At 48.2% G+C, this 13,089-nt stretch overlaps 1 pseudogene; it reads right to left on the bottom strand.

The window, feature by feature from the left end:
* Positions 1–1,578: 1,578 nt before the first annotated feature.
* Positions 1,579–2,985, bottom strand: LOC127188787 (60S ribosomal protein L4-like; annotated as a pseudogene).
* Between the last annotated feature and the right edge of the window lie 10,104 nt (positions 2,986–13,089).

The following is a 13,089-nucleotide window of genomic DNA, read 5'->3' as shown; positions in this document are numbered from 1 at the left end:
CGGCTCCAGCTCTGAAAGTCTCCACAGTTGAGCTTTGAACCTTCTCACTGGAGACTAGTAGAAAAGCACTCCAACTTCCTGTACCTGCTGGTGCTGGCGATTTGGGAACATCCATCACCTACCACCACCTCCAGCAGCCACCCACCACCACCACCACCAGCACCCGGCAAACTCCGCCTTCCGTTTGGTGGGACAGCTTTCTGAGCCCTAAACAACTGCAACCAAATTCCAACACAACTGCCTATGGGAAAGTGGAAGGATTCTTCTGTTTTATAATTCCTCTGCCCGTACCACTTAGCTCATAACAAGCAAATGTGTACATTTTGGTCCAGAATAAGAGCAAAGAAAAACTGATCAACACACCCAAGAAAATCAAAATCAAGCGGCTCAACACATTTTAAGATGCCATGCAATATGCTGCCTGTTTTCTAAAAGTGTGGCTAAGGACGTCTGCCCAGGCCAGCACAGCTAGAGGTCCTGCTTGCTCATGACAAGCTGTAAAAAGCCCGAGGGCCAGCTGAGTTTCCTGGGCTCACCTTTCTTCTCTGTGTCAAAACACTACCCTATCAAAACGGCTTCCCAGAAATCAGTGACATGAGATCCCCAGAAACACTAAGGTTTCGTCTGTATTTAAATGAAAGTAGCAAAAGATACTGCCAGTCTTGTGGGGAAGGTGACTGTCTGCAAGGCAGCACCCCCACAACCTGCCTCCCTGGCGTCAATCTGGTGGCAAGGATCCTGCAACTTAATTATCCAATATTAAGGAGGAGGAGGGGCTCTGTATTATTGAAACAGATCCCAACCGCCACCCCCACATCTGTAGTGGTGTAGGCTCAATTACCTCAACAAGTTTACTTTATTACGAACTTACTAAACGAGCGTACCTCCCTTATAACCCAACTAGCATAAATAAGAGGAACAGGAGATCAAGGAAAACAAGAGTGAAACCTGGGTGTCAGTTCCTAGGAACAATTCTCCTGGTGTAGTCAACAGGATTTCAGCAGACCAGCAAGTCCCACCAAAGCTGCTGCTGGAACGTGGAGCAACCGGAACCTGGAGCCTCAGCCGGAGCCCAAAGCCATGAAGCCTTCCCTGGAGCAGTTCTCTTTAGGAGCCCCGAAGTGGAGTGATGGTCAGTCAGACGATACCAAGCCCCAACAAAGCACCCAGGCTCCTGTACCCTCTCAGTCTGTTCAAGGATGTTTTTCAGCTGGCAACAACCAAGCTCCAAACATCCTGCTCTCTCACATCTAAGTAGTAAACATCCTGCTCTCTTCCCCCATCCCATACTTGGGATCAAAACAAAAACAGGTTTATCTCCGTACATCTCCCCCTTTCTATTAAATATAATAAACAATATACAATAATTATGAGAGAATTAACCAGTAAAAGTCACACTTACAAGGACCAGTCCATTTGTATTTGGAAATCTTGGAGAAATTATTCCACTATCTATCCTAGTGAGTCTTATCCTAGTGTCCAAAGGTGTTTGTTTGTTTGTTGTTCTCCACTGCATCTTTGATTAGGTCTTTATTCAAATAGGCTTGCCTCTATTTTCTTTATGGAATGAAACAAATTTTAATAGTTTATGCAGCAGGCTTTTTTTTCTTCTGTGGCAGGTTTCTTTTCTGCTGGTTTCTTCTCAGCTGCTGGTTTCTTAGCAGGGGCAGCCGTCTTGTCTGCAGTCCCCTTCTCTGAAGCAAACTTCTCAGACGTGGCTGCCCGTGCTGTTGCTTCCAGTTTCTTCACTCGGAGTGTGTGATTTCTGGCCTGGTGAAGAGTGCTATTCCTGTGCACGGTCTTTGTGTAAGGGTTCAGCCTCAACGTGAGTCTCAGGTTCTTCAGTGGATTCTTCTTCAAAACTCTACTCTGAATCTTCTTGCGTGGTGCTCGGAGGGCTCTTTGGATCTCTGGGCTTTTCAAGATTCTGCTAAGGTCTGCGTTCATCATCCTGGGCACAGGAAGGTTAGAGTTACCCTCGAGGGAAGCAGCCTTACGCCAAGTGCCGTACGACTCACCCAACTTCCAGAAAGCAGTCTCAGTCCAAATGCAGAAACGCCCCACATGGCCACCAGGAGCCAGTTTCAGAATGTTGGGCTTGGTCACGTTAAGCAGAGTAATGCCAGGGATGCTCCTGAAGGCCTTGACGACACCATTAGCTTCATTATAGATGATGCAGGGGCCCCTGCGCTGGATTCATCATTGGTTCCTCATTTTGCCCCTGCCAGCTCTCATTCTCTGAGAGGCATAGACCTTTTTGATGTCGTTCCAAGCTTCTTTTTTTTTTTCTTTTTTTTTTTTTTTTTTTTTTTTGGTTTTTCGAGACAGGGTTTCTCTGTGTAGCCTTGGCTGTCCTGGACTCGCTTTGTAGACCAGGCTGGCCTTGAACTCACAGCGATCCGCCTGCCTCTGCCTCCCGAGTGCTGGGATTAAAGGCGTGAGCCACCACGCCCGGCTTCGTTCCAAGCTTCTTAAGAAGCTGAACAGCCTCCTCGGTCCTTCTTGTAATCTTCAACCTCATCTTCAACCACCATAGGTAGCTCAGGAACTTCCTCAATGCTTTTAGACATTACCAAAGGTGGTAAGGCTGAGGCAGCCAGAGCAGAACAGATGGCCTATCGTTTTTGGGTTGTGTCCACTCTGCGGTGCCAACAACGCCAGGTTTTCAGGTTTTGGTTGGCACGAACATGCAGCCCCCACAACACATTTCCAAAGGCACCCTGGCCAGAACGGTGGGTCCCACCACCTCGAACTCTGGGAATCCGAGCCACAGCGCTGCCAGTACCCCAAGACTCAGCACTGGTCTGATGACCTGCTGGTTCACTGACAGGCATATGAATGTCTGTTGCTCTTCCTCACATTGGTGTGAACAAAGTTCACGATATCCGGCTGAATGGGAGTGTTGAACACAGCTGGCAATGTGACATTCTTGCCAGATGACTCCCCCTTTTCAGAGTATACCGATATGAGGGGGACAGGCACAAGTCACGACAGGGAGAGAAGGTCACGGTCCTCTCAACCCGGCTGCTTACAGTGTGTAGTTAAAAAAAAAAAATCATGAATGCTAATGTAGTCTTCTTGGGGAAGGGACCTTTCCCTGGGCATGTAGTGTACAGACTTCAGTTGGGTTACACTAGGAAAATACAAGAGCAGAAAGAGAGTACCAGGCCCCAGGCTGAACTAACCCCATTTTGTCGCTCGCTGGCTCTATTCTGCCTCTTTGACTTTCTGCTTCTATAATCACTCTGCCACAAAGACCCTACAGTCTGGATCGACTGATATCTTCATGACAAATGACCCCCAAGCACGGGTGGGGCTTTCCGGACACATCTCCCTCTAAAGAAGCGGACAGTCCCCAATGGTGAGCTTGCATTGGGAATGGGGGGTCATTTCCTGAGACCCAGACTGTTCCCTTCAAAGGGAGAGGGCAGCACTTCATGGGACCCAGACTGTCACTCTCAAGGGACAACAGTGATAGCAAGGTCTTCAGAGCCCCAGGCAGGAAGAACTGAGGTGATGGCCTCCTGGCCTGACAAGTGAGGGGAACTCAGCCCTCCTCTCCTGGCCACTCCCCACTCCCTTTTGTTTCTTTATAAAATATCAACGTCCCCACCAATCCAACAAGGACAGGCTTGGAGATACCAAATCCTTTATCTGCTCTGCTCTGCCCAACATCGCCACGTCAATTAACTCCGTCCTTCGCCACTCCTTGTCTCTGACTGGTGTGCTGGGACTCCCAGAGCTAGGGTGACAGGGTCACAACCAGAACCTGTTGGGGTTGGTTTGTGTATGGCACAACAGGGCTGTCAGAATGAATTGACCCTGAGTAGGGGGTTTCTGCCAAAAGTGAAGGCTTTGACAACAGAGTTCAAATCCCGCCCCCAGTGGCTATATGCTATATGCTCTTGAACTGAAGGTGGTAACCGCAGGCTGCGTGCAAGTACCGCCTGACACAGAAAAGTGGACATAATACTCTGAGAGGGCATTGGGAAATTAAGCTAAACACAATCCATGAACTCTTGGGACCAGGTCCTCCTTTCTAAGGACCATGTTACCCGGGTGGAAGACCATTACAGTAACACAGTCAAGTGCTTCTATTAGAACCTCAACAACCACACAGTTACAATACAGTGGCATACTGCATGGTGGATAACATCGCCTCACTGATATTAAAACTGTGCCCCTAATCATGGTAGACAGAGCTGGGCACCTTTAAAGTTGACGACGGCTAAACTTCCACTGTGTGAGTCTCTATTGAAGAGCCACTCAGACCCTTTAATCAATACTTTCTGATTCTGACTATGCCCGCGATTTGGACCAGGTTTGGTAATTTAGCTCACAGAAAATGCAAAGCTGAAGAAAGTAGGGGAGGGAAAGGCTAGCTCAACAGCCTCCACGTGTCTCTTGAAATTCCTAAGGAAGCCCTAATCCCTGGTGTGCTGGAATTCAGACGACGACGGGCCTATAGTAGATGGTAAGGGTTAGAGAACATCATGATGGGTCCCCTCATAATGTGCGCTTATAAAAAGGAAAAGAGTCATGCAATCTCCTACATCCCCATGAAAACACTGAGAGAAGGCAGCTATGTCTAAGCCAGAAGCCGCCTCAAAGGGTTTGTTCATATGCATACCCTGGCCTGGGACTCCCAGCTCCCTGAACTATGAGGAAAAGATGTTTGCTGTTGCACCCTGAGTCTCTGCTGCCTTTATTACAGCAGCCCAAACTAAGGCATGCTGCTTCAGATACACTGATTGGACCAAGAATGGGGGGGGGGGGGGGAGAGCAAAGACAGAAAACCTGAACTCATGCTAAGGAGACTCCAAACAGTGACAGCTTGGGATGGCTCGACACTGGTATCCAGACGCCTGAAGACACAGAGGCTGGACCCAGGCACAGTTCCCACAATGGCTATGAGTACATACTCAACTCCTGATCCCCTTCCTACCTCCTGCCCCCAAACCATCTGAGCTCAAATCACAGATCCATATCCATCTGTATGACAAGAAAGCCCAGATTCACCAAGAATCTGGTGAATCTGCTCCCCGACTTTTTCAAACACGCACTATGGCTCTTGTCGAGCCCTGACCAGAGCTGAGGCTGCAGTGGAGTTCCTTGTCCTTTCCTGTGCCCCCAGTCACATATAAAGCCCACACAGGTGGCTCTTAGTACCCCCGACTTCCCAACTTTCACATGCTAGCTCCTCCTTGCATCCTTCCGGTCCTCACTCCTGGTCCAGTCTCCACTCTGGCCTCCCGCTGACGAACAACAGAGTATGCCCTCTCTAGGAATACATCACTGGTGCCCACCACTTTCAGACACAATCCCAGTAAGATCCTGACCTCAGACAGGCCTTCTGAGGGTCTTTGCGTCCTGTACACATGCACAGTCCAGGGCCCTGAAGGTAGGCCACGCCCACACAGGTAGGCTCCACTGTCACCAACGCTACTGATGTTCCAAGAGAGCAACAGATACAACAGGAAATGCCTCCTCCACTGTTTCTAAAGTAACTAGCAGTCCACTGTATATTAATACCCCTATAATATTACAGGCATGGCCTATGCACTGGGATTCGGATGATTTGTTCTTGTGTTACTAATGGGCAGCAAGCCTGGCAAAGCCCTGTCACCACAAGAGAAACCGTGTGATCCAGGCTCCGCATCCCACAGGGAACAAAGGTTGGGATGCAATTAAGGACTACAGAGATGGCTCAGTGGTCCTTCTCATGCAGAAGACTGGGGTTTGCTTCCCAGTACCCACACAGCAGCTCATAACCAATCCCTCTCTTCTGACCGCTTTGGGGTCCTACACACATGTGGTATACATGGACTCATGAGACTCACACATATACATATAAATAAATAAGTTACACACACACACACACACACACTGGTTTAATTGGGCCTGGTTTCCATACAGAGTCTCTCGGTGTAGCCCTTGGCTATCCTAGAACTCACTCTGTAGACCAGGCTGGCCTCAAACTCAGAGCCGCTGCCTCCCAAATCCTGGGATTAAAGGCGTGCTCTATCACACCCAAAATAGTTTTGTTGTGTTTTAAATGAGAGCTAAGCCAGGCATGCTGGTTTGTGCCTATTATCACAGCACTCGGGTATGAGGATCACAGCAGCATGAGGATCAGGAGTTCAAGGCCAGCCTGGACTACAGAGGACATTTTTTTAAAAAGCATGTCTGAAGTGCCTCTAACATTCCAAGAAACAAACCTAAGTTCCCTGTCCTGGTTTCAGGTTTCAGGGAAGACTGCAGCTGCCATAACAGCATTCCTTACCCAGCAATGCTGTGGACCCCTGAGCCGCTAATTACCCAAGCATGTGGGAAAGGAAAGTAGGTCAGATCACCAAACACTCCAGGGGAGAATGCTAAGGATGTAAATACAGCTAAAGAGTGGGCAGGCTGGGTAAGGTTCTGTTTCTCTTAGCCTAGCCTAGACACCTACTCCACCATGATAGGCAGTGAGGTGGCTGGGCAGACCACAAGGGCCTTCTCTCCAGGAAGGCCTCTTCATGCAGGCTGTCATTCAGATGGCACCAGGGCTACCCATTCCCAGCTGGCCCTTCCACCTGCAGCCCCACACATACAGCTCCACAACACAGCATGGTGCCCCACACTTTTGGGGGCCCATGCCCTGTCCCCAGCACACTTACTGGCTTGCCTAACTAAGAGTTGGGAAGCTGTGCAGCCCAAGTCTGATACTCCATAGTCATGTGAGCAGGAGGCCAGCAAGGCAACACAGCAACTGGGGACATCTGACTGTGGTCAGGAATGGCACAGTGCTGATCTCTCTATACAGATTTTTACAGATCTGGGTTCCTTGCTCCTGGACAGGAAAGAGATGCTCTCCTGTCACTCAACCTCACTCACTCAAGTCCAAAAAGGTTTCCACTACCTATTGGGGGTTGGTCTGATATATTTTTATGATAATTAGTAAAAAGCCATCCCACCTGGGTAGGGCAAACAAGATAGGTGTGGCTAAGGTTCCCAGGCTTAGAGAGAGATAGAGAGGATCCTGGAAAGGAGAAGAAAGAAGAGAGAGACGGGAGGAGAAGAAGGCCGCCATGGGTTAGATGGAAGAGAAGCACATGGCCGGCGTGGATGGGGATTTGGCCCAGATGAAGAACATTAGCAAGTATTTGGGATTATGGATGGGAGGTAGCTTGATAGAAATTATTAGAAACAGATGGCATGTAGCTAGGGCCGGTATCCATACCTGCCCCACTAAGGGAAGTAGTTTAGAGGACTAATGTCTGCCCTGTCCCAGGTTAACTAAGGCTATTTTAAAATATAGCAGGTGTCGGTGTCTTGATTGATCGCTAGCGGGTTGTACTAAAGTAATAATAATTAGAGGCCTGATAATAAACATTACTAGGCCCATATTGATAATTTAAAAACAACAACTACCTTAAAGGCAAAGTCCCCATTCTACCGCCAGGCTTTGATCTATCACTTTGTCCCATCCTGTGTTTGAGTAGGGGCAAAGAGGCTTCAGCGTGGCCTTCTTGGCAAGAAGCATCAAGGCTGACCCCAAGCAGATCCTGGGAAGGCTCTGTTCCACACCAGCCTGAAGGCTGCACCAGCAAGTGTCTTTTTTTTTTTTTTTTCTTTTTTTTCTGAGACAGGGTTTCTCTGTGTAGCCTTGGCCATCCTGGACTCACTTTGTAGACCAGGCTGGCCTCGAACTCACAGCAATCCGCCTGCCTCTGCCTCCTGAGTGCTGGGATTAAAGGTGTGCGACACCATGCCCAGCTTGCAAGTGTCTTTACAACTTCACACAGGAGTCACAAGCTACCTGTGTGACTCTCTAGCAATGCATGATGCCTTTGCATACCACAGGCCCCTAGCGAGATGCTGCAGGAAGCCCTGGGGGGGTCACGGGAGTCTTCAGTATCACCATGATTAGAGAGACAAAAGAAGGTCACTGAGTCTCTTACACCAGGGCCACAGGTGTTACCTTCATCTTTTATGTATCAGCTCACAAGGGGATTGTGGGTAGCTACTGGGGGTTGAATGCAAGCTTAGGTGAGTCTGCAGTTTTTCCAAAAGGCTTTCTCCTTATTTTTTGTTTTCTTCTCGTGTGTGTGTGTGTGTGTGTGTGTGTGTGTGTGTGTGTGTGTGTGTGTGTGTGTGTGTATGTGTGTGTGTATGTGTGTGTGTATGTGTGTGTGTATGTGTGTGTGTGCATGTGTGTGTGTGTGTATGTGTGTGTGTGTGTGTGTGTGTGTGTGTGTGTGTGTGTGTGTGTGTGTGTGTGTGTGTGTTTCCAATGCTCGGGACAGCACCTGGGTCCTTGTACTCTAGGCAAATGCTCTACCACTTCCCAAGGGTTCTCTTGCTCTCTGCTTGAAAAGTAGATTATTATGTCTCCCTTTCTACCTGTTCCCTAATTCCACAAGAGACCTTTCACATTTCCCGCCAGACTACTCTTCCCAAGAAAACATCACTTTAATGCAGTTGTGACAGAAACTGGGGTTGGAGGTCTTACTGTTAGGCCCAGGGAGAGAAACCAGAACACACTAACAAAGAACTCAGTAAAGAGAGATGAGATTCATTCTTTTTTTTTTTTTTTTTTAATATTTATTTATTTATTGGTTTTTTGAGACAGCGTTTCTCTGTGTAGCCTTGGCTGCCCTGGACTTGCTTTGTAGACCAGGTTGGCCTTGAACTCACAGCGATCGGCCTGCCTCTGCCTCCCGAGTGCTGGGATTAAAGGCGTGCGCCACCACGCCCAGCTTTAATATTTATTTTTATGTATATGAGTACTCTATCTGCATGTAACTTGCATGCCAGAAGAGGGCATCAGATCACATTACAGGTGGTTGTGAACCACCATGTGGTTGCTGGGAATTGAACTCAGGACCTCCAGATGAATGGACAGTGCTCTTAACCACTGAGACATCCGTCCAGCCCTGAGTTTTAAGTTTTTCGAGACAGGGTTTCTCTGTGTTGCCTTGGCTGTCCTGGACTCACTTTGTAGACCAGGCTGGCCTCGAACTCACCATGTCCTGCTCTGAGATTCATTCTTATCTTAAAATTAAGACGCCAAGCTGGGCACTGGTGACACATGCCTTTAATCCCAGCACTTGGGAGGCAGAGGCAGGCAGATGGCTGTGAATTCAAGGCCAGTCTGGTCTACAAAGCTAGTCCAAAATAAATAAATAAATAAATTAATTAATTAAAATTAAGAAGCCAGAATACAATGTTGACCAGCTTCTATAGAGCAGGAGAGTGAGCAGAAAGGGAAAGAGAAGAAAAGAAGAACGGAAATTGGTCATGAAAAATCACAGGGCTGAGCAACAAGTTAAGCCACTCGGATGTGAAGAAGAAATCAGTAACACAAACACCACAGAAAACTACACATCCCCAAATCCTCTTTTGTATAAACCAATTCTGCTCTTTTGAGAAGGAAATGGTAGGTAGCTTTCTTGAGTGAACTGTTTAGAAAATATAGCCTCCCTGATGTTGGAAAGCTTATAAATGTTCCATCCAAGCGAAAGGGAACATGGGAGAAAAGGTGGGCAGCCGCTGGGAGAGGAGATGAGGCTGGCTCTGAAATACTCACCTAAACCCTTGGAGGTAACTACAGGGCTGGTTCTAAGCTCCCAACAGGCAAAGCAAACAGAGTCATCAGTTCTGCAATTCATAAGAATCTAGGAGACTAAAGTTAGAGACTAGGGCTGCGGCTCAGGTGCAGGTGACTGCACAGCATGCCTGAAGCCCTGGCTTTAATCCTTAGCACCTCATATACTCATCATGGCGTATACCTATAACCCAGCACCCTGGTTGAGGGTAAAGGCAAGAGGGTCAGAAGTTCAAGGTCATCTCCAGCTATATAGCAAGCTCAAGGTTAGCCCACACCAGTTGAAACCTTTTCCTTAAGAACTTTTTTAAACATTTTTTTAAAAGAGATAGGTGAGAGGTCTCAGTGGACCAAACACTTGCCACACAAGTCTCAGGACTGGACTTCAGATCACTGGAACCCATGTTGATTTTGGGCATGCACAGCAGCCTATCTGTAACACCAGCACCCAGGAGGCAGAGACCAGGAATTCCCAGAGCAGTTGGCCAGACCAGCCAAAATGGTAAGCTCCTGGTTCAGTAAGAGACTCGGTCTGAATATATGGGGTACAAAGTAACTTGGGAAGACCCTCAAGGTTAGCTTCAAACCCACCCCCGAGGCTGGGTAAATGTGTACCTTCACTCACATGCATGTATACCACACACACAGACATATACACTAAGTAAGCAAAAATATTAAAAAGTAACAACAAAATCATGCCACAGGTGGACAGCTTTTCTTGTTATGGACATTGCTGACTCACTCTCTCCCAAGTCCTCTGGCAGGAGACTGAAGGCATACAGTGAAAGATGACTTCTGCAATATTCTCCCACCAACCCAGTGTTCATCAGGCACACCAGGAGCCAATGAGCTGCCCCCTGCAAACCCGCATCAACAAACTAGGAAGTCTCCTAGGGAGGTAGGTCTAGTTGCTCCATCCTGTACTGAGAGTCCTTCTGGCTATGTCTCCGTAGCAACAAGGTATGATGCTTGACTAGTTGCTTCATCCTGGACCGAAAGGCCCCGCCTCTTATGTCTGCCTGGCAACACAGTTACATACAGGGAAGCAAAGGACACCAACAGGGCCACATTTTTGTCAGCAGATCACGTCTCAGCTACTCATTCCTTTCAGTTAGCCTCCTGCTGACTGGCAGGGAGATGGTCTTTGCCAGTGATCATAAGACAGAGAGCCACAGCCTGGCACAAGAGGCAGGAAAGAAATCCTGGTAAAAGACTCAGTCAGTGTCCACCAAAGTCCTGAGAAACAGCAACAAGCAGACACAGGCCTGAGTGTGAAGAGGGGAACCTGGCTAGGGTGACGACCAAAAGGCAACTTCAGAGAGAAAACAGAGGCATCCAAGAACCAAGAAACTCCGTGGAATTTATAGAAAAGCACCTGCATGCACAGCAAATGTCAGGATAAAGTAAGGAATGTGCAGCCCTGAAGCTAGCAGAAAAAAAAAAAAATCTGGTTCAAATTCCTTGTCCATTGTAAGCACTAACAGATCGACTTCATCAAAATCTACAGCAGTTCTCAACCTGTGGGTCGTGATTGCCATTGGGGGGGGGGGGAGAAGGGGGTGTCACACATCAGATGTCCTGCATATCAGAGATTTATACTATGATTCATAACAGTAGCAAAATTATAGTAATGAAGTAGCAATGAGTAATTTTATGGTTGGATGGCGGAGTCACCACAACTTGAGGAACTGTATTAAAGGGTCACAGCATCAGGAAATTTGAGGACCACTGCTCTGCAGCTTGTTAAAACAAGTCACTGTCACTCTTTCCGTTTCCTTTTTCGAAGTAAAGACTCAAACGTTCCCCTATAGAGGGTCAGGTCTGGATTCATTCAGGGGACTTACTTTCAACAGCCTCCTCTCGGGTAATTAATTGTCCTCAGGCCTTACCATCCATCCTTTCCTGAAACTAACTTTATAGACCCGATCATAAATAAGAGCAGAGTGACTCAAGACAAGCTTTTGCCTCAGTAAAATCCACCCTCCTAAGTTCAGGTTCGTACTTAGAAATAAAATCAAGTTTCTTCCTATACCAGTGGACTCACCTGGGCCAGGTGATGGCTTCTGTCTAGGTCCAAAAACACAACCAGTGCTGAGCATCTTTCTCCTCCGTAGCCTTTGACAGTAAGGATGGAAAATTTCATATGCACAGTTAGAAGGCCTGGGTTTTCAAGAGAGCCTTAGTGTGTCTGCTTTCACTGCTGCTGTGTGGGTCCTCTGGCCCTTAAGCCTCCTGGTCTTGGAGGCTACTTTGTACTAGGAATAAAAAGGTCTTTTAGAAGAAGAACATTAGGGTAATGGATACTGCCAGAATGGATGCAAGACTGGTTTCCCCAGCCAGACTGGAGAAACAGGCTAAGCACGCTCACCTGCCGACCTCCAGCACAGCGAGTCCTTAGGGACTGCAGGGAAGCCACTCAGGATGGAAAGGCCTCCCCAATCGATGAGCACGCTAAACAGCAAATCCAGAAGCCCCCAAACCCCAGTGAGAGCAAAGAGCCTATATTCACTCTGGGGTAAATTCCTTTTCCGGCCACACAGGCCATCGACACACTCTGGCAGACTGCCACCCTCCTGGTGAGCAGTGCAGGAGAAACCAGGCTTAGAACTGCTGACTCAAGGCTCCTTGAGAAGAAGCAGAAATCTGGAGTGCAGGACCAGAAATAGTAGACATGAGAAGATACTGAATCAGTGTGTCAGCGTGTGAGCGTGTGTGTGTGTGTGTGTGTGTGTGTGTGTGTGTGTGTGTGACCAAGTCCTAAAAATATCACCTTCTTTCCATAAAAATCCCAGAAGCCCTATCTGTAATTCTTTCCATACCAGTTTCCCCATGGCTGGCTGCACCAGCACTCAACTGCTCGTCTGGGGATGCAGGCGGTTTTGCTCCCCCTTAAATACTTAGGAATTGATTTGTACCCGTGAAGACAGTTGTCCTGCGACCTCAGCCAGACCAGAGCCTTGCCCTATCTTGCTGACCTGATGGAAATGTTGGGAGAGACCACCAAGGCATAGACATGACCAAGCTAAGTCTCAGTATGTGGCCACCATCTGCAGGGTCACCATACATCACCAGCACCTGGTTTCAGGCTTGGCTGGAGGAAACACTCCACAGACGTAAGAATGGCTGGATGAAGGAAGAGATGATGCACAAGACAGACTCAGGCCCTCTCTAGAGCATGGCTACCACAGTAGTTCAGGCTGACACTGCCTCCTGCCTGGCCCATGGTGACAGCCAAACGATCCTCTGACCTCTGGCCTTTCCTTTCCATCTACCCTCCCCTTCTAGCGGAAATTACCCCGCTTTACATCCCATCCCAAGTCTCCCTTCACTGAAGAGAAGAGATGCAATTCCTTTCTCAGCATCTTGGGTCCCAGTGATCCCAGGCCCAAGTGCAAGCCCCCTGCCATTCGAGAACTAGCCTGCAACTCTGTCCATGGCCAACTACACCCTCGATCAAGCCTCTCTGGCTTCTCCTTGATCTGCTGACTGGATCTGGGGCT

Source organism: Acomys russatus, chromosome 5 (assembly GCF_903995435.1).
Source record: "Acomys russatus chromosome 5, mAcoRus1.1, whole genome shotgun sequence".
Lineage (NCBI taxonomy): Eukaryota > Metazoa > Chordata > Mammalia > Rodentia > Muridae > Acomys > Acomys russatus.
Note: the sequence above shows the minus strand (reverse complement) of the source record. Positions and strands in the feature narration are given on the sequence as shown.